General features: G+C 42.9%; 1 long non-coding RNA gene across 2 annotated transcripts in view; it reads right to left on the reverse strand.

The window, feature by feature from the left end:
- The window catches only part of LOC309627521, a 197,010-nt gene that overhangs the window by 100,766 nt on the left and 75,383 nt on the right, over positions 1-20,861 (reverse strand). For both annotated transcript variants that reach the window (XR_014243784.1, XR_014243785.1), the window contains exon 3: positions 12,919-13,030. This is a non-coding gene — a long non-coding RNA (uncharacterized lncRNA). The remainder of the gene's footprint in view (positions 1-12,918; positions 13,031-20,861) is intronic.

Raw genomic sequence — 20,861 nt, forward strand, 5'->3', positions numbered from 1 at the left:
TGTGGAATAAACAAACTCCTCTCCACAGACGAGCATCATTTGCTCATATTCAAGTGAGGGACAGTTTTGAGAAGCTCAAGGAATGTGGATGAAACTCCCTTACAAAGACTGAAGGTAATACCATTTTTTATAATAAACTAATCCTAAACGAATAGGAATATGGCAAAGTGTATTCCTAGAAGAGGATGTCTACGTAGTAAAGTGTATACCATTAGAAATGAGTCACTGATAGATTCCATCCCTGTGAGAATATTTCAGTATAACACCTCAATATCCATTCTGCTGCAATACAGGAATGAGATATTGTAGATTTCTTTCACAATATTTTTTCTTGGCAAACTCATATCAAATTTTAGATAATACACCAACATGATTTTATATTCCTGGATGGAAAATAATGTCTGAAAAGAAAGCAAAAGCACCCTTAGGAATCAGGGTAAGAAAATAAATCTCATTTATAAACGTTCTAAGGTACTTGATCCTGGCTGACATTGTTGAGAGACAGAGATAACAAGGGAATGGGATTCGAGGTCTATAAAGAATCTCATCTCAGGAGAGGAAAATAGATGCCATCACAAGGAGATGGATGATGGAGACCTCAGCTGTGGTGTATGAATAGCCTTGCTAGAGTAGACTAACATGTCCCTTTTCTACTGAAAGGAGAACCCAGGAGGTTTGTCATTCTTCTGGAAAGGGTGGGTGGGGTGTGTGTCAGAAGACAGGGTGCTCCATGATACATCTTCCAGACCTTGTTTTCAGCACATCTGTGGAGGACAGCACCACGCCTGTTGCCCACATTTCACCAGATGACCTTGCTGTGATGGGTCAGGTTCTGTCCTAAAGCTTTCCCCAAAGTCTTCCAGGAGAGCTCAGCACAGGCACAAGGTCCTTGTTAGATGTGCAGGAAGGAAATTACCTCATACAGTGGGGTGGATGGAATTGGTGGTGAATTCTTGGATTCCAGTCCTTCCAGCGAGGACATCCTGTGATACACTCTACATGATTCTTCACGGGGTCCCATTAGGAATGAGACACAGGGAGAAGTGACAGCTCAATGCTATGTTTGTTGCTGGTACTTCTCCCCATCCAGTCCCACATTCACCTCACTGACCTATGTGCAACCTGGGATCACTTCCAAATAAGATATCTGGCCCAAGTGCAGGTGTCAGATTCTGAATTCAAGGATTTGAACTAAGACATTAAGATTCCACTTCTTATTTCTAAAACGAACACTCTTTTGTTTTGTTGAAATGAATGATGAGGACAGAGTGATGGGAAGAGGGGGGCAAAATGATGGAAAGTTTGAGGAAAATAAGGAAGACATGAAAAGAACTTGGAATCGCAGGAAAGAAGACGACTAATTTTAATCTCCCCTACTGTCTGGGCCATGCTACCATCCTCTCTCAGACCTGGCTGTTACTAATTGAACTCTGATCTTCCCATGCCATCTGTGTTGACCTATAAAACTTGGGGCACATCGGAATGTGCGCTCTGCAGGAACCAACAGATATACCTACTGATGATAGCTACCTGATTTGGACATCTCAGACTTCCTTTTCAACTCTCCAGGGCCCACTTATCCCCTCAAATGCAGATCAGGACCATAATGCCAAAATATCTCTCAGCGAGAATGTCTAGCCCACTGGATACCTCTTAGAAAATACAACAGCAAAAACGTTCCGAGCACGCCTCTCTCATTTTTCTCTGTCATTCTTAAAGTAGCCACTCATGACCTCAGTCTTGAGGACATTGAAAGAGGCAAAGGAAACCACTAGCTTTTACAGGCAGGATCTTGAAGGTCAGATATAACTCATACCACACGACCAGAACTTGATTTCCCTGCTGTGATTCCTTAGCTGGGACCAGGGAACTATCTTTATCCTAGTTGACCCCAGAGGAGCTAATGTGATCCAGCAAGACAACTTATGGGGATAAAGGCTCCTCTGAGGTCCCCTCCTCAGGTCAACTACCTCCACAGTCTTCCCCTAGTTTGGGCAACACAGGGTAGATTAGTTACTAAAGGTAGTCAAAGCAGAAATCCAATTTATAAAAGACACCATAAACCTGTCCCCAGATTTAGAAGGAAGGGACATACCTTCATTTCTACTTCACAGGAGAATTGCTGTGCTTTATGAAAGAGGAATTTTGTATCTTCATAAAAACTGCTTTTTCACAAGGAGACAATTCACTCTCTGCTCATCTACATTTTATTGGCAATAGTTGGAGAGCAGTGCTTCTCTGACCAGAAGAATGCTAAGAAATACATCTTCACGGCCACCATCAGATCTAAACCCAAAAAACTACCTTATGGCCATTATCAGACCTAAATTCACACCTATGAGTGAGGGACCCCCACAGGACAGGAGTAAAGTCACCAAGATACCTCCTATTTATTATGTAAGATAAGGAAAGGTAGCTACATCAAAACGACAAAATGTGCATTATCACTGGTGCTAATTGTTTTGAAGAAGTTGTAGAGATCTCAATGAGGTCCGCTTTAACTCACTGGCATCTTACATTGTCAAAGTTTTAAGTCACATGAGAGCTTAAAAAAGCTCTGAAAAGGGCTGTAGTGGGAAATAACCACACTTCGGGTGACTCAGCTAACCACTTGGTGACCACAGCCAATGACTTGTGCCAGGCAGCAGACAGTTTACATCCTAGGTCCCACCTATGGCCGCATAGGACTATGCAGGCAAGCAGCTATTATCTCACTGCTCCAAACAGACCCATGGCTACTGAGACCATGAATCCCCAGATGCTCAGTGGCTGGAGAACCCAGGAAGGAGCAGACCAGTTCTCTCAGCAGTTAATAGGAAACAACCTCCACATAAAATGCTTCTTCAACTATAAAGGTGAGGGCTGTGTGTTTTGTGGAGGACTGCTCACAAGCTCCTATCTGATATTTGCCATCTTTAAGTTTTGCCACTATAATTAAGACTATCTTTGTTCAGCCAAAGAGAATCAGACACACAAGCAAGATAGTTTCAAGAGATGCTCGTAGAGATGTGGGTTAGAGATGAAAGATAGAAATTGAAAATGAACTTCCTGCTCCCTCATCTTCCTGCTGAAGGACCCACAGCCTGTCATGGTCATCTCAACTTTGGACAGACACGGGAGCTCTTATCTTCTACTGACCAAGATTTTTGAGAGCAAGTGTGGGTGGTTACAACCTTCCAGTTCATTTTGTTTCTAAGGCTTTCTTCATCCTACATAATGGAGGACTAACTTTCCATCCTGAAAGTGACAAACATGAAAGTGACCAGTCACCAGCAGTAGGATCTAGGAACAAGAGACAAATGATGACAAAGATGAGTAGCTGAAGTGAAGGTAGTCTGAACAGCCCTATCTGAATCAATTAAGGATGAGCTGCCAGCAAAGGTCAGTAGACAACAGAAAATGGATGCATAGTACTAGGACTCAAGGTGAAATGCATTGATTGGACCAGACCATGCCCAGACCATGTCACAAAACCCAACATTGTAGAGACTCAAACAGGCTTATAACTCTGCTCTCTATGTCATGAGTAAAATTTTGGAATACACACCAAGAGGCCATTACAAGTTCAGAAATCTGTTCCCAAGGACTCATTAACAACTGGAACTCAGGACCTCAGATATTTTCCCAAGGAAAGCATCACCAAGAATAAACCAAAAAGGCTAATGTTCAGAAGGTATGACCAACAGCTGCTTCTCCCACCCAAAAAAGTCTGTCTTATTTTTGTGACAAAGGACAGTTATTTCCAACAGTGTGGGACTGATGGTTTCTGAATTCTGCCCAAGTCTCCCGGACAAGCCTTAGCTGCACACAAAAGAAGGTACAGTCTTGTCCATGATGAGCACTGTCTCCCATCTCTCTGGAACATTCTTACTACTCTTGGTGCCAAAGGCTTTCAGGAAAAAAGTTAGTGGGCATCGGGTGTCAACCTTCTAGCACTTATGTCTTTATTTCCTCTGGGAAAATTTCAAGGAACGGCTTTGAGAGCTGAGACACCACAGCTTTGGAGGACTTCCAGGTAGAGAACAAAATGTACTCAATCCAGGTGGACGTCACCATAGTCAGTCAGAAAACCGAAATATTTTAAATCTAGCATCCCGGTGAATATATATGTTCAGGAAGAAAAGTCACCATAGGAACTCAAAGATCCAAGAAAGTACTTAAATGGCACCATATTCTAAAGAACACTATACTCTATCAAGAGATTAATAGATAAGAAATTAAGATAGAATCAACATCGTCAAAGACACAGGGGTGGATATTTCCCAAAGAATACATGTACATAATATAGATAGAAATATTCAGCATAAATATAGTACTGTGTAAAAATACATGGGATCAAGAGTAGAATGAATGTGGTTGACGATCAAATGAAGGAACTCTGAAAAGGCATCAGGAAAAGACGAAGGCTAAAGTATAGAAGACAAGGGGACAAAATGTTTTCATGTCACTCACTCAAACACCCTCTCTCCAGGGGCCTCCAGAGTACAGGGTAAAGAATGGGACAGGACATTCATGGATTTGTATTCATGGATCCCATCCATGGCCATAAATTGTTGTTAATGCACCTAGAGCTCCTGTTGTGCTCAGACAGCTCATCTAACTGAGTTACAGCACACTTCCTTAGGAACAGCAGGACGTAACGGACAGTTGTTCTTTATATGTTTACAAAATATATTTCTATCATTATAAAATGTCATCCTTGTTAATGGGAGCACACATTTAGATCTAGATACTATGGAGAAGTCAGGACTGAGTGTGGTACTAAATTAGACAAATTGGTTTTTCTAAAAACTAAAGAAACCTGGAATATCCAGGGTTGAATTCCTCATGCAGTCAATCCTGGAACATTGTGGATCATACAAAGGATCAAAAATCCTGGAATTAGCCCTTCTTTTCCTCATCTAAATGCATTAATCCAGAAGAACCATGGGACTGGGTTTACAGAGGGAACAATTTAAGATGAAAAATCACCTATTTAGAGAAATTGGACCAAGGAGAAAATAACCAGTCATGGAAGATAAGTAAGGTTCCATGGCCCCTGATGAAGGCAAGCAGCTGCAACATGACTTGTCTGGAGGCAAGCAAGCTACAGACTCTGTCTCTGCATCAGAAGACAGCATCAGGCAAACTGTTCAGGTCCTTCAATTCACCTTCAACCAACTCACCCCTAGAGGGAAATTCAGGGCTGCTTCCATTAAAAGGACACACTTGTGTCAAGAGAGTCTGAGAACCAGGTGTGAAAAATGACAGGCATGAGTATTCAACACCAAGGGAAAAAATCCTTCAAGTTTGAACTGCTGTAAAATTTCAGAATACCAGGAAGAGGACAGTTAATCCTAAAATGCAAAAAAGAGGCCACATGAAACATTCTTCCTATCTTCACTCAGAATGGTATATGGAGAAAGAGGGCTAGGGCCCCACAAGGAAGACTAAGGCCATAACCTCCCAAAATTGTAACCACTTGAGATTTTGAACATCTAAATAATGTTGAGCATTTTAAAAATATATCCATGGAGTAGCCAGCAATGGTGAATAATAGTTTACTCAAAGCAAGAAGATGGAAAATGGACATTTGAAATGCCTTTCCCCGCCAAAGATTCCTGAGTCAGATCTGAAGTTCTGCAGGTGTCTGAGCATCAAGAGGAGAGGGAAGCCTTGAACAGAATGTGTTGAGAGCAACACTTTTGTAACCACAGAATTTTCCTGCTTTATACTCTTATTCCTCCTTTATCCTCACACCCCAGCAAGATAATCAGGGCTGGTTCCATTAAGAATACACACCCACTTTGTTATAAAGCAGAAAGTAACACACCATTATGAAGCAATTATACTTCAATAAAGATGTTTAAAAAAAAAAAAAAAAAGAATACACACCTGTATCAATACCTCCAGGAAATTATTTTAGGAGTTCAACCTAAGACCATCAGGGCAGAGAGAAAATGCTTTCTCAGAGGTAAGGTCTATCAGTAGGCCAGTCCTGCACACAGCATGGGCATTCTGGGGCTGAACCTCAGTCCTTCACCCCCTCCCCCCCAAAGGAACCCCATGCCACAGATAGCTGAACGCCTGCCACTTAAGAGCCATGGGTGTGGGTGACTAGGGGAGAAGATCTAGTTGACCCGAGCCCATGATAAACACTGCCCATGTAATCGACCTTCACTGAGAACTGAATACATATAAATTGGAGCAGTCATCTCCTCTAGGGCAGCTGTATAATGAGACAACTAACCAGGACCACTCCAAATATGCAAAAAGATAGGACCCTTTTTAGAAATGTAGGAACAAGAATATCAGACAGATAAAGTTAAAGACCAAGATTGTGTCTATCAAGGGCTCAGATGGTGGGCATTACCCCACCTGCCCCAAAAGACCTGTATACAGAAGTCAAAACAACATAGTTTGCAAAAGACTCTTTACAGCATCAGAGCACACACCCTGGGTTAGATTCTGCCAATAAGAGGTGGTAGAAAAAACAATCTCAGCCTCTTTTGTCTTAACCATGGGAGTTTCAAGTGAAAGAGAGAATGGCCTCATTAAAAATAATGGGAGATGAGGGAGAAAGTGGAAGTTTAGAGGACAGATTCCAATCTTCCCTTTCCAAATAGCACACATGGTTGCAATGCCATTTAATTCCAGCAAGAAAACAAGGCAATGAACCTCCACTCGCTGCCTGGACAGCAGGAAGCCCCTCCTAGATGGGGCTGTTTCTCTACGTAACACTGTGATGCCTTCAATCCCAGCTTGCAAATGCTGTCTGAAAACCAACGTCTTGGGGTACAGGGTAGTGAGTGGGTGCTGTAGAGGCACCAACACAGACTATAGTATGTTCCCCTGATTTGGAGATGACAAATCATCATCAAATTATGTATAGGAAGCAGCTCTTTGCTGGGATGGACTAGCCCAGTGGACACCTTTTAGAAAATGCTCCAGCAAGAATGCGCAAGGGACACTCTTCTGCTTTAGCTCTGCCAACCCTAGAAGGGTTCAATCTTAGCCTCAGTCAATAACAAGGATAATGGAGGACAAGGTGATTCCACATCCATTAAAGAGCATGACCTGAAGGTCAGTCATCACTTCCACTTACATCCAAGGTGCAGTACATAGCCAAGTGACAACAGCTAACTGAAATGAGACATGGAAATCATCTTTGTTCAGACTGAGTCACGAAGAACTCAGGTGGGCCTGTCAGATAAGCCACAGGAAGAATACAAGCTCCTTCTCTATGGCCCCTCCTCAGGACAGTGATCTGTAAGGTCTGCTCTTGGATCAGGCAGCACAGGTCAGGTTACCTCCCAAGTACAAACCCAACTGGCAACAAAGCACACAGTGGCCGTCCCATCTTCCAGTCATGCCCAATTTTTAAAGGTTTCATTCAAAAGATACTCTAAGATTTAGGGGGAGGGGTGTGAGCCCCACACCCTCCTCAATGGCGGAGAGGAGTGCTTGAGGGAAGAAGAGAACAAGTGTCCTCACCAATCCTACCTCTCCCCAAAAGCCAGTTTCCTTCTTCTAAACTATGACATTTTCATGCAAGTTAGTTTGGGGGAGGCAAGATAACTATGGACAAGGGAGAATTTCAGGAACAACTTTCAGCAAATGTCTAAACAGCACACCATTCCTCGAATCCTATTCCGTGGAAGCGCCTAAGAAGACAGAAGAAATATTACCACGGTCCCTGTACACAACCAAAAAAGGCAACTGTACAAACACCCGATTTTATCCAGGTAACATCCATTTCAGACTTCCGATCTCCAAAACTGTTAAGTAGAACTGGTTTTGATTTAAGCCAAAACTTGGTCATTTGTTACAGGAGCAATTAGAAGTTAATACAGTACTGTTCGAAATTCTTACTTCAGCTTTTGTATTCAGGGAAATGCAGTGTTAACTCACTGGAATTTACTTTATATTTCAAATAATAGGACTTATAAGTATTCTTTCCTTGGCAGCACTGATCAAGCCGACAATAGTTATAAAAATAGCAACTTATCCCTCCTTTGGTACTGAAAAGATTATGAACAATGTTCATTTAATTTAAACTCCTAATGTAGAAGCAGAAATGCCTTTGAAAACTTCAATTATTAAAGCTTATCCAAGCAAAAGGAAATATGGAATATCCAGATCTCCTATGAAAAAATTAAGTATACATTTAAAACCTTCCCACAAAGTATTCTCTGGGCCCAGATAACTTCCTTCCTGTATTCTCCATGAGATCAGACAGAAATATACCAATCACATGAAAATTACACCAGGTAAAAGAAAAAAGTCAATTTCTCCAAACAGCTCTTTTCCCTGACAAGCAAGTGGGTTGATGAATATGCTGGTCCCATTCTCAACTTCTCTAGCAAGTTGCTTCTGAAAACCAGCTTTGCACCTTCTCTACCTTCCCTTTGGAGAGTCATCCTAAGGCCCTCTGGTTATCTCAAAGAAACGTCACCAAATAAAGCCTATATGGACTGAAATGAAGAAAAAAAAAAAACCTCTCCTTTCACAGGGGCCTCCACATGCAGGGTGGAAGTACATATTTTCAGGCTTTTGGGTTCAGGATTTCCTCCATGGTCTTGACATGCGATTTGAAAACCTATGAACCTACATTCTTTGTCAGAGTCACTACAACCAATGGAAAAGAAATGCACAGATGAAAGAGTCTATCATCTGAGGGTTCCACCACTTTAAGATGCTGAACTTAGAGGGTTAGTCTTCATCACACTGCCGTGGGGTCCTCCTTCCAACGTTTATCATCTTGGTACTAACAGTCCAGGTACGTCAGCCTTGGGGGCAAGACTGGATAAACCCAGGCTCCCAGTACACACTGCCAATGTAATTAGCATGGACTTGTCTGGGAAGAAATTAAAACTAAACTCTCTTTTTCAGCATCCAGAAAGTAAGACCCTCCCCTGGTAAATCTCAAGTACTCTGGAAGGGAAGAACCTTATTTCTGAGACGTACAGAAGAAGAGAATCAGGCAGAAAAGTTGAAGATGTCCTAGGCTGTGACATGGGAGGATTGGCAGGATGAGGGTCAAACAAAACCTTCATAGGCACCTGTGGGAAAGTCAAAGCCTTAGCAGCCTTCACCTTGGTCCATCAGCACAGTGTCTAAACCACTGTGACACTGGGTTAGACACTGCAGAGAAGGCAGCAGGACAAGAGTTTCAAACACACCTCACTCTTGTTTCTGATTCAATCCTGGAGTTTCAAAAGAAAAGGCAGCGCTTCTCAGGCCAGGCTTGATTAGAATTCATGGTACTAAACATAGTTGCCAGAGTTGGAATTTAAGTACTTCCCTCCACCAAAAAAAAGAAAAAAAAGAAATTATACCAATAAAATTTATACAATTTTCAAAAAAAAAAAAACCCCAGATGGATCATATTTAAGAGAGAAGTAGACATTTCTTAGAAGCTCAAGTTCTGAAAAGGGTCATTTACCAAACTGAAGGGTAATAAAACAGTTAGATAGTACTGTCCGCTAAGTGATAGGAATATAACAAATTGTGTACCATTAGAAATGCAGTAATTGACATATTAAAAATATTCATACAGGAATGGAAACCTAAAATCTCAGTATCCACTTCATTGTGATAAAGGAAAGAAATATTGTAGATGTTCGCCATGGAATGTTTCTTAGAAAATTCATTATATCCAAGCCAGATTGAATTTTAGATAAAACAAGAACACAGTGTTATATCATGGACCTAAAAGAATATTTACAAAGACAAACAAAACCACTTACAGGATCCGATGAAAATAAATAAATCTCCAGTAATCAGAATTCTGAGGTATTTGATTCTGGCAGACATCACTGAGAGGCAATGATGGGACAAGGCATAAATGAGATTAGAGGTCTATAAAGAATCTCTTCTCAGGAGAGGGAAAAAGACACCGTCATAAGAGTATGAATGTCAGAGACATGAGCTATGGAATCAGAATAGCCTTGCTTCATGTGGACTGAGGTTTGGCATTCTTCTTGAGTGGTAAGCGTGGCAGAGACTGGTGACATCCTCTAGACCCCTTCTTTGAGCACAGCACAGCAGTGAGATGATATTTTAGATGCAAGGAGACATTATATTTTGGAGATACACAAACAAAAATCTCTCCCACCTTTCCTGGCAAGCTGGGAGCTCTTTCTCCTGAATGTGGCTCTTCTTAGACCAACTTTGAGCCACCATTTATTCCACGTGTATGACCAGTGGCTGAAAGACAATATATCCTGGGTCACATGAGAAAAAGTGCTCTGTGGGGACCATACACACAATGATAGGTCCCTGATCTGGGTGTTAAGGACATCATCTTCAACCTCTGGCATCCTCTTCTCCCTTCAAATGTAGCTCAGGGCTATGAATGGGAGAATAGATCTTTGCTGGGATGTCTTAGTCAAATGGACATCTCTTGGAAAACCCATCAGCGAGAATGGTCACAGCACATTCCTATGCTTCTGCCATTCCTAGACAGAGTCACTTCTAGCCTAGTCAGTAAGGAGGACACTGGAAGGAGGAGAAAATACAACATCCTTTTAAAAGAATCTTTTAGATCAGAGAAGTTTGCTCGATCCCATGACCAGACACTCTTTACATGACCCCAGCTAACTGAGGACAACAGAGACTTAAACTTCATACAAGGTGACTCATGAGGAACGTACATGATGACCCTCTAAGTTATAGAAGTAGTCCTGTTTTACTGTGACCCTCTGTCTAGGACAGCTTGATGTACAGCTGTCTTCTCAATTAGGTAACATAGGAAAGCTTAGAAAAAAGAGGCTCAACACAAATCCGCTGAGGATAAACCACCACTCCACTGTCATCTTTCCACTGAAACATGCCTTTTTAAAAAGTTTCATTCTGGGACTTCCTTGGTGGTGCAGTGGTTAAGAATCCACCTGCCAATGCAGGGGACACGGGTTCGATCCCTGGTACGGGAAGATTCCACATGCTGTGGAACAACTTAGCCCATGCACCACAACTACTGAGCCTGCACTCTAGACCCCACGAGCCACAACTACTGAGCCCGCATGCCACAACTACTGAAGCCTGCACGCTTAGAGCCCGTGCTCCACAGCGGGAGAAGCCACCGCAATGAGAAGCCTGCTCACTGCAACGAAGAGTAGCCCCAGCTCGCCGCAACTAGAGAAAGCCCGCGCCCAGCAACAAAGACCCAACGCAGCAAAATAAAATAAATAAATTTATAAAAAAACCAATATGTACTATGCGAATACAATTTAAAAAAATAAATAAAAAATAAAAAGTTTCAGTCTAAGCTAGTCTGCTAGGATTTGGGGGTAAGGAATATATCTCTATCTTCCAGTTTGGTGGAAGATTGCTCTGGATACATAAAATAGGAAGTACTTCTCTTTGATACTGTCTTCTAAAGATACAATTTACTCTCCAACTCTACATTACTTTCACTCAAATTTGGACGTGGTGCGGGTGGGTGGTGATCATCATAAGGTGTCTTATTCAGGAAAGAATCCTAGAAAGAATTCAGCTCTTCATGGTAAACAACCTAGACTACACACATAAAATTCTCCATATTTTATTTATGGGGATCCTTGTGGGACACAGGGAACAATGCCAAGTCATACCTATAATAGAACGGCCACATCAAAATGGAAGGGAAAATGTATTGTTTATCATTGGTGCTAAACTCTTGCTTTATGAATGGTTGAAGTCAGCATGATGTCCTCCTTATTCTAGATGATGGGAAGAAATGGAAAAAACTCAAGTCCCATTGGAGATTAATGTTCTGAAATGGTTGTAATGGAAATTAACCACATCACGAGCAATTTTTCAAAATAGTGGATCACCTCTAACTGATGACATATCCCAAAAAAAGAACAGGGTCTAAGTTCTGGAATTCCACATGTGAGCCCGTGAGATTACCCAGCATGAGTTGATGTCATCTTGTTTATCTAAGCCAAGGTCTAACTTTCTATAGTGTTTCAAAATATAAAGTTGATCAGTCTTCTCTCTCATCCAGTAGAAATAAGGACCAAGGTCTTAAAGGCCAGAAGTCATTATATTACATCAGAGTAAACAGAATGTAGTTATGGACTCAGCTGCCTGAGAGACAGCAGGAAAATTAGATTTTTTCAGGTTGACTCTGGGAACTAATGGGACCCTTCAAGGCAAGTCGTGGGAACACAGGATCCTCTCTACAACCCCCTCCTCACATCAACTACCTACATATCCTTCATCTGGATCAGGCAGTACAGGGCAGGTTAGTTAAAAAGGATGCCTGAGCAGAAGTCCACCCAGGGAACAAAAAACCCACATAGTGGCCATCAGATGTACGGGGAAGGATATAGCCCCATTTTTCACTGTGTGGTTATTACACTCATCTAGAGCAGGAATTGCAGAAGATGGTATTTGTAAGGAGACCAAAGAGATATTTACCTTTCTCTTCATCTACCTTATATTCATGCAAGATAGGAGGTGGGATGAAGTGAGCGAGTGGCATGGACATACATACACTACCAAATGTAAAATAGATAGCTCGTGGGAAGCAGCCGCATAGCACAGGGAGATCAGTTTGGTGCTTTGTGACCACTAGAGGGGTGGGATAGGGAGGATGGGAAGGAGACGCCAGAGGGAGGCGATATGGGGATATATGTATATGTATAGTTGATTCACTTTGTTATAAATCAGAAACTAACACACCATTGTAAAGCAGTTATACTCCAATAAAGATGTTAAAAAAAAAAAAAGATAGGAGGTGGAGTGGTCATCATAAGCTCTTTGACAAAGGAATTCTAAGACAAACCAACCAACCAACCAGGAACTAAAAGCAAAAAATTTCTCCATATAATTCATGGAGGACCCTAATGAAACAATGCTGATGTCGCCAAAGTACATTCAACATTAAAGAGTGAATACAGATGAGGAGAAGCAGCTACGTCAACATGAGAAGGAAAAATCACTAGCACTTACTTGTCATTATATGAGGGGTTGAGTCCCAGTGAAGTTCTCCTTGTGCAGTTATAATCACAAACATGAGGGCAGCTCCACCCAGCTCACTCCGCACATCAACAGCTCTGGGCTCCTGGGGTAGGTTAGACAGAGCAAGGTTTTAGGGAAGGGTGTTAGGTTCTGTTGATCTATAGCAAAGTACCACTTACTTAGTGGCTAAAACCAACACTCATTCATTATATCACTGTTTCTGGAGCTCAGACAACTGCACACAGCTTAACTGGGATTTCCTCAGGGTCTCACAAGAGGCAAACAAAGGTCATAGCTGGACTGCATTCCCATATGGAAGCTTGATTAGGCAAGAGTCCACTTCCAGATCCCTCAGTTATTGGCAGAATCATTTCCTTGTGACTGTCACATTGATCAAAGCCACAAGGGGGAGAGTCTGCTCACACTGGAACCTCTTCTCTCAGGGAAGACTTAGGATCTCTTTAAAGAACTTAATTAGGTCAGGCCCACTAAGTATAATCTCCCTTTTGACAGCAAATACAATACTACTGATTTTAGACCCCAGTTACATTCGCAAACTTCCATCAACCATGCCCTACAAGATAATCTAATTATGGTCATTTTCCCTGCTAAGAAGATCTTTACTTAGCCAGTGACAGTGGTGAAAATCACATTTTCTGCTACCCAAGGGAAAAAAAAAAGGCACAGGATATGTGATGTAAGAATGTTGTGACTCAGTCCACAGGACAGAAAATTGAGGCAGACAGAAACTTAGAAGTGACCCAGTTGAATTAACTGTTGCACTCCCAAAGGAATCACGTCGGCAAAGCCAAAGTGTGCCCATCTGGGCTATACAGTCTTTACAGCTGAAGGGTGTTGAAAGCTATGTTCTACAAGCCCACACACTCATATACTTTACCTGAAGAAACTGCTTCAATTTAACCTTGATGAGCAAGTGTTCAAGCACTGTTGCATCAAATGGAGAAAGCAACAGCACAAAATTCAGCAATGGCTGTCATCAGAAGCAGACTATTTCAGTGGGGGGGGGGGGGCGGGGAAGATTCCCTTGCCCAAAAGGCCACCAACATTTGCCCCATGTGTTCTTGAATTCCCGATGCCTTAGGACCCCGATATACCTGAGTATACTGGTACCTAAAGGGAACGGTGCCTCTATTTAGAATTCATCATGGGATAGCCAGTGAACATGTCTGGGGCTCTCTGTACCTTGATGGGTCTCCATTTCCTGAGACATAGGGTTGCACAAGTCAACCTACACCTTCCCCAGGGAAGATGATCCCAGCATCCTAGGTTGTCTCTCTCCCCCAGTGTCCCCCCTGATAGGTGGTACCAATCTTCAGTTTAGCTTCTGATCTAGCTATGTGCATCCTGACAAAGAACTGTGCTCAACAGAACGATACTTCCAAACATCTTAAATGGGTAGACTTGAGACGAAGCAGACCAGAGCTCAAGGATTACCCTTTTGCCATAAGAAAAAAAAGTTTCCCTCACCCCTCCTCCTCAGGCTGACCTCGGTATAGAAGTCAAAGCAATAATAGCTACAAGAACTCCCCATAGCATGTAAGCACAGGGTCTAGTCAGGCCAGGCCCCAAATCATGGTCTCCCTTCTGACTGAACCATAGGAGCTTCAAATGGGAAGATCGTAAAGCTTCATTAGACATAATGGGAGCCACCAGAGAAGGTGGAATGTCATAGGACAAGTTACATTCTTTCAAACTAGCATAAGTTGTTCACATGCCATTTACTTAGTGTCAGCAAGAAAACAAGGCAAGGGCTTCCCTGGTGGCGCAGTGGTTAAGAATCCACCTACCAATACAGGGGACACGGGTTTGAGCCCTGGTCTGGGAAGATCCCACATGCTGTGGAGCAACTAAGCCCATGTGCCACAACTACTGAGCCTGCGCTCTAGAACCCATGAGGCACAACTACTGAGCCCATGAACCACAACTACTGAAGCCCGCGTGCCTAGAGCCCATGCTCCGCAACAAAAGAAGCCACTGCAATGAGAAGGCCGCACACTGCAACGAAGAGTAGCCCCTGCTTGCTGCAACTAGAGAAAGCCCACCCGCAGCAACGAAGACCCAACGCAGCCAAAAATAAATAAATTAATTAAATTAATTTTAAAAAAAAGAAAACAAGGCAATGCCAACTCCATTTCCTGTGTGGGCAGACAAAATCCTTTCTCCCAGAGGTGGCTATTTTGCAATTAATGCTGAGTCACCTTCAATATTATCTTGCTGCTGGTGTCGGAAAACCATGTATCTCAGGAAACAAAGTCAGTGGGTATTTGAAGGGACGAATATGGACACTGTATGTTTTCCTGATCTGCATATTACAAGCACCCTACTCCACCTCAGAAACACCTTCCATCAAATGTAGGTTAGGGCCATGATAGGAAGCAGCTCTTTGCTGGGACTTTCTAACCCAGTGCACATCACTTAGAAAAATGCACCAGGAAGAACACTCAGGGGACACTCCGCTGCCTTTGCTTTGTTATTCCTAGAGGATTCACTCTTGGCCTCAGTCAGTAGCAAGGCTAAGGGAGCAGAGGAAGCCATACTCTTTTAAAGGGCATGATCCCAAAGGTCAGACATCACTTCCCCTCTCACCCAATGGTCAGTATGTAGTTATGTGACTCTAGCTAATTGAAATAAACCAGGTAAATCATCTTATTGGACTATGAAGGAACACATGTGCCTGTGTAAGGTAAGCTACAGGAATATAAGCTCTTTCTCAGTGGCCCCTCTCCAGGACAGCTACTTGTAAAGTCTTCTCCTGGATCAGGCAGCACAGAACAGATTAGAAAAAGAGGCTTCCAACATAGAAATCCAACTGATAACAAAGCACACTCTGCCCATGCCACCTTCCAGACACACCCCATTTTTAAAGGTTTCACTCAAAAGTAGTCTCCTATAATTGGAGGGAAAGAGAGTAAGCCCCACTCCCTCTTCAGTGGAGGAGAATAGTGCTTGACAGAGGAGGAAAGCAGGTCTCTTCACCGATGCTGCCCCTCCCCCAAAGCCAGTTTCTTCTTCCTAAGTTAATATATTTTCATGAAAGTTAGTCGGTGGGATGGGGGTGGGATGTCAAAAAATATATGACCAAGGGAAAATTCTGAACAACTTTCAGCAAACAGTGAAAATCTCAAGGCTTAAAATTTCCAGATCCTATTCAGATCCTATCCTAAGCTTCCTATCAAGGACAGGAGGAACATCAAAGTCCCTTCCTTAATAAAGAGCAGGAAGGATGCAAAAATAAAGAACAGGTGAGGAGGGCACCAAATCAAAACAAAGGATAATATGGTTGAGCACTAGTGCAAACTGCTCCTTGTATGAGGAATTAAGGTGGAGATGAGACTTCCTGAACTACAGAATGAATGGAAGAGGAAATTCTTACTCCCTGAAAGATGCTGTTTGAGATGCTGGTACAGAGGACACAAGGACATCCTTGTCATTCTACGGTAGAGAATGTGCCTCCACCTGATGGCACATCCCAAGAAGGGTAAACGGCTAAGATCCTGGGTGGGCCCAGGGGTTCCTCCAGCACAAGTGGTGTCATCTTACTGCTCCCACAGACCCACTCCTCCTGGCCACGGGGTCCCCAGATGCTCAGTGTCTGGAGAAACAAAGACAGTGCTGTCATCCCAACAGTTAACAGGAAGAGGCTCTCCCATGCTGAATTCCTGATTGTGCTGATTGAGAGATGAGGATTGTGTGTTTGAGAGATGCCTCAGAAATCTTTTAAAGATTTTTTCATCTTTAAATGATGTAGTCATTTTTTCTATTTTTCTGGGTGTTTTCCACAGTAATTGACAGTCTTGTTGCAGGTAAGAGCCTCAGTCACCCAGCATAAGCATTTCAGGAGACCACTGCTAGGGATGTGGGTTCATGATGACTTGAGGGATTGGAAATGAGCCCCCTGCTCCCTTACCTTCCTGCTCTAGACACTGCCCCACACCACGGACAGCTTTGCATGGACGAACAGAACTCCTGCCTTCTACCAGCATTCTTCAGGAACAGTGGGTGTGCGTCAGGACAGGGTGTTCCGTGACCTTGTTTTCAGCACATCTGTGGAGGACAGCACCACACGGGTGCCCAGAGTCTACCAGGGGACCCTGTTGTGATATGTGTCAGGTTCTGTCCTAAAGCTTTCCCCAAAGTTTTCTGAGAGAGCTCAGCTCAAAGCACAAAGTCCTTGACAAATGTGCAGGGATGGAATTACCTCAACCAATGGGGTGGAAGGAGTTGGTGGGTGAATCCTTGGACTTCTGTCCTTCCAGGGAGGACATCCTGTGACGCATTTTACGTGGTTCTGCAGAGGGTCCCCATTGCAAATGTGACACAGGAAGAGGTAACAGCTCAATGCCATGCCCATTAGTGGCTGATTTCCCCATCCAGTCTCACATTCACTTCTCCGACCTGTGGGCTACCTGGGAAAACGTTCAAATAAAGTATCTGGCCCAAGTCTATGTCTATTCAGAATTAAGAAATCCAAACTAAGACATTCAGTTCTCCCTTTCTATTTCAAAAATGAGAACTGTTACCTATTCTTTCATCGACATGAGTGATGGGGGTAGAGAGTCAGGAGGAAGAAAAATGATAGAAATAAAGTTCAAGGCAAGTGATGAAAGAAGACATCACATGAACTTGGAATCACAGGAAAGAGCAAGACTAACTTTAACCTCCCCTACCTGTCTGAAACTACCTGGAAGCATCTCTCAGCCAGACCTGACATTATCACTCTAACTCTGAGCCACTTTCCACTCCATCTGTGTGACTGGTGTTGAAGCCTGTAGAACTTGGAGCAAATGGGAATTGCAGGCACTGGAGGGGCCAACAGACATACCCACTGTCTGGCCCTTGATCTGGAGGTTTCAGTCACTGACTTCCAGGAAACTCTTCCCCCTTCAAATGCAGCTTAGGACCACAAATGCAAAATTAGTCTTTCTGGGGACGTCCCAGCACACTGATACCTCTTAGAAAATACAGCAGCAAGAACACTCCAGGCACACCCCTCTCATTTCTCTCTGCTAATTCTAGTGGTGGTCACTCAGGCCTCAGTATCGAAGACATTCAAGGGGGAGGCAGGACCACCACCTTTTAAAAGGTAGGATGTTGAAGGTCAGGCATAAGTCCTGGTCATGTAGTATGGATTAGTTACCTGATCCCAGCTAAGGAGGTACAGCAGGGAAAGCATGGTCACTCTGGTTGACCCCAGAGGAACACACATGATACTGCAAGATGAGTTATGGGGATATGGACTCTTCTAAGATCCCCTCCTCAGGACAGTTCTCTCCAGTCTTCTCCTAGATCAGGCAACACAGGACAGATTAATAAAGGTGGCCAAAGCAGAAATCCGACTGATAAAAGACTCCATGTATCTGTCAGATTTAGGGAAGGAACGTACCCTCATTTCCACATCAGAGGAAGATGTGTCCTTTATAAAAAAGGAATATGGTTACCTCAGAGAAACAGCCTTTTATAAAGAGACAATTCATTCTCAGCTCACCTATATCATACTCGTGCAAGTTCAGGGGAAGGACAGTGGTGTTTACATCTCTGATCAAGGAAGATTTCTAAGAAGAAACATTTTCATGGCACTATAAGACCTTAACACCAAACACTTCCTCATGGACATTATCAGACCTAAATTTTTCATATTCTGTTAGTGCAGGATCATAATGAGAAAGGAGAAAAGTCACAAAGATACCTCAAATAAAAATAACAGAAAAAGTAAAGCAGCTACATCAAAAGAACAAAAAAAAAAAAATGTATGGGGACTTCCCTGGTGTCCAGTGGCTAAGGCTCCGTGCTTACACTGCAGGGGGCATGGGTTCAATCCCTGGTCAGGGAACTAAGATCCCGCATGCCATGAGGCCAAAAAAAAAAAAAAAAATGTATGTTATCACTGGTGCTAACTTTGGTGGTTGAGATCCCAGTGAGGACCTCCCTTCAATAATCTATGAGGACTTAGGAAAAAGAAACTTAAGTCACATGACAGATTAATGCTTTGTGATGTGCTGGGAAATAATCACACCTGGGGTGATTCATCAAAGGGCTTGATAATCAACATCCAATGGCAGGTGCCAGAAAGTGTGCAGTGTAATATTGAGGCCCCAACTTTGGTCCCATGGGATTACCTAGGAAAGCAGCTATCATCTCACTGCTCCAAACACACCCATATATACTGAGCACGTCAATCTCTAGATACTCAGTCTGATTATACAACGGTAATGTCACATATCTGTGAGTGTTTTCTAAACCTGGATTTTTGCCACTATAATTGACAGACTATCTTTCTTCAGCAAAAGATTTTGCTGAAAAGTCAGTCAGCTGGGTATGAATGTTTCCAGAGACCCTCCTAGGGATGTGAGTTAGTGATGAAATATAGGAACTGGGAGTGAGATTTCTGCTCCCTCATCTTCCTGATGAAAGACTAACAGCCTTTCACCTCGGCTTTGGACAGAGACTCAGGAGCTCTTATCTTCCACTGACCCATGTTTCAGAGTGCAAGTGCGGGTGTTAAAAATTCCAGTCCATTTTGACTCTAAGGCTATCTTCACCTTACACAAGAGAGGACTAACTTTCCATCCCGTATGTGACATGACATCAAGGTGACCAGTCACCAGCAGTAGGATCCAGGAACAGTAGACAAATGATGACAAAGATAAAGTAGAACACATGATGCTACAGTGAAAGTCTCAGCATGCCCCATCCATATCAAGTAATGATAAGCTGACAGCAAAGGCCAGTACAACAGAACTGAAGTATCTTACTAGGAGCCAGTCTGATGTTCACTGAACAGAGCTATCACATGCCCAGACTATGTCACAAGGCCCAGCATTGAAGAATTCTCAAACAGGCTTATAACTCTGTCATTTAAGACATGAGGAAAATTTCAGAATACACACCAAGAGTATATTACAAACTCAAATCTGTTCCCGTGGAATCATTAACTAGAACTCCCATCCAACTAAACTTCTAGGCTGAACTGATCTGGCCCCTTCTGTAAGGGGAGTCATGACACAGCACTTTAGACTCACAGTGGTCTCATCCCTGAGGATCAAGTAGACTCTCAGTTCACTGGTTTATTTCTCAGCAGCTTTAGTGCCAGAGGAACTAAGATGCAGGATTCTTTGTATTTCAGGGGGGCCGGTGACTTTCTTGCATCATACAGGTTTGTTGGTGAACAGAGCTACCAGGAGAGGCAAACCCTTCACCCTACTTATTGACAGACAGCATGTTCTTTATGAAAAAGTGTCTCAGCATTGTTCATTTTCCTTTTATTATAGTCATTCCTTAGGAACTCAGAAAAGCGTCACCAAGATAAACCAGAAAGGGGCAAATGCCCAGAAGTTATGACCAACAGCTGCTTCTCCCACCCAAAAAAATGTCACTGGCTTATGGTTTGGGGACAAAGGTTAGTTATTCCCAGCAGCGTGACACTGTGGGACTGTGATGGTTTCAGCATCCTGCCCATGTCTCCCGGACGAGCCTTAGCTGCACACAACAGAAGGTACAGTGTTGTCCTCGATGAGCACTGTCTCCCATCTCCCTGGGACATTCTTATTACTGTTGGTGCCAAAGGTTTTCAGAAAAAAAAAGTTAGAGGGCATCTAACTCCAACCTGCTAGCATTTAGGTTTTTGCTTCCTCTGGGGAAATTTCAAGGAGTAGCACCCGAGACATCCCAGCTTCAGAGGACAACCAGGTACAGTACAAAATAGCAGTCAACCCAGGTGGACATACGTAAGTCAGAAAACAAGTGCTCAGGAAGAAGAGTCATCACAAGAACTCAAAGATCCAAGAAAGTACCTAAAGGACACTGTATTCTAAAGAATACTGAACCTATATTCTAGTAAAAGATTAATAGATCAAAAAATTGATGTATAGAGTCAATATCCTCAAAGACACAGGGATGGATATTAGCCAAAGAAT

Source organism: Balaenoptera borealis, assembly GCF_965194805.1.
Source record: "Balaenoptera borealis genome assembly, chromosome: 4".
In the NCBI taxonomy this organism is placed as follows: Eukaryota; Metazoa; Chordata; class Mammalia; order Artiodactyla; family Balaenopteridae; genus Balaenoptera; species Balaenoptera borealis.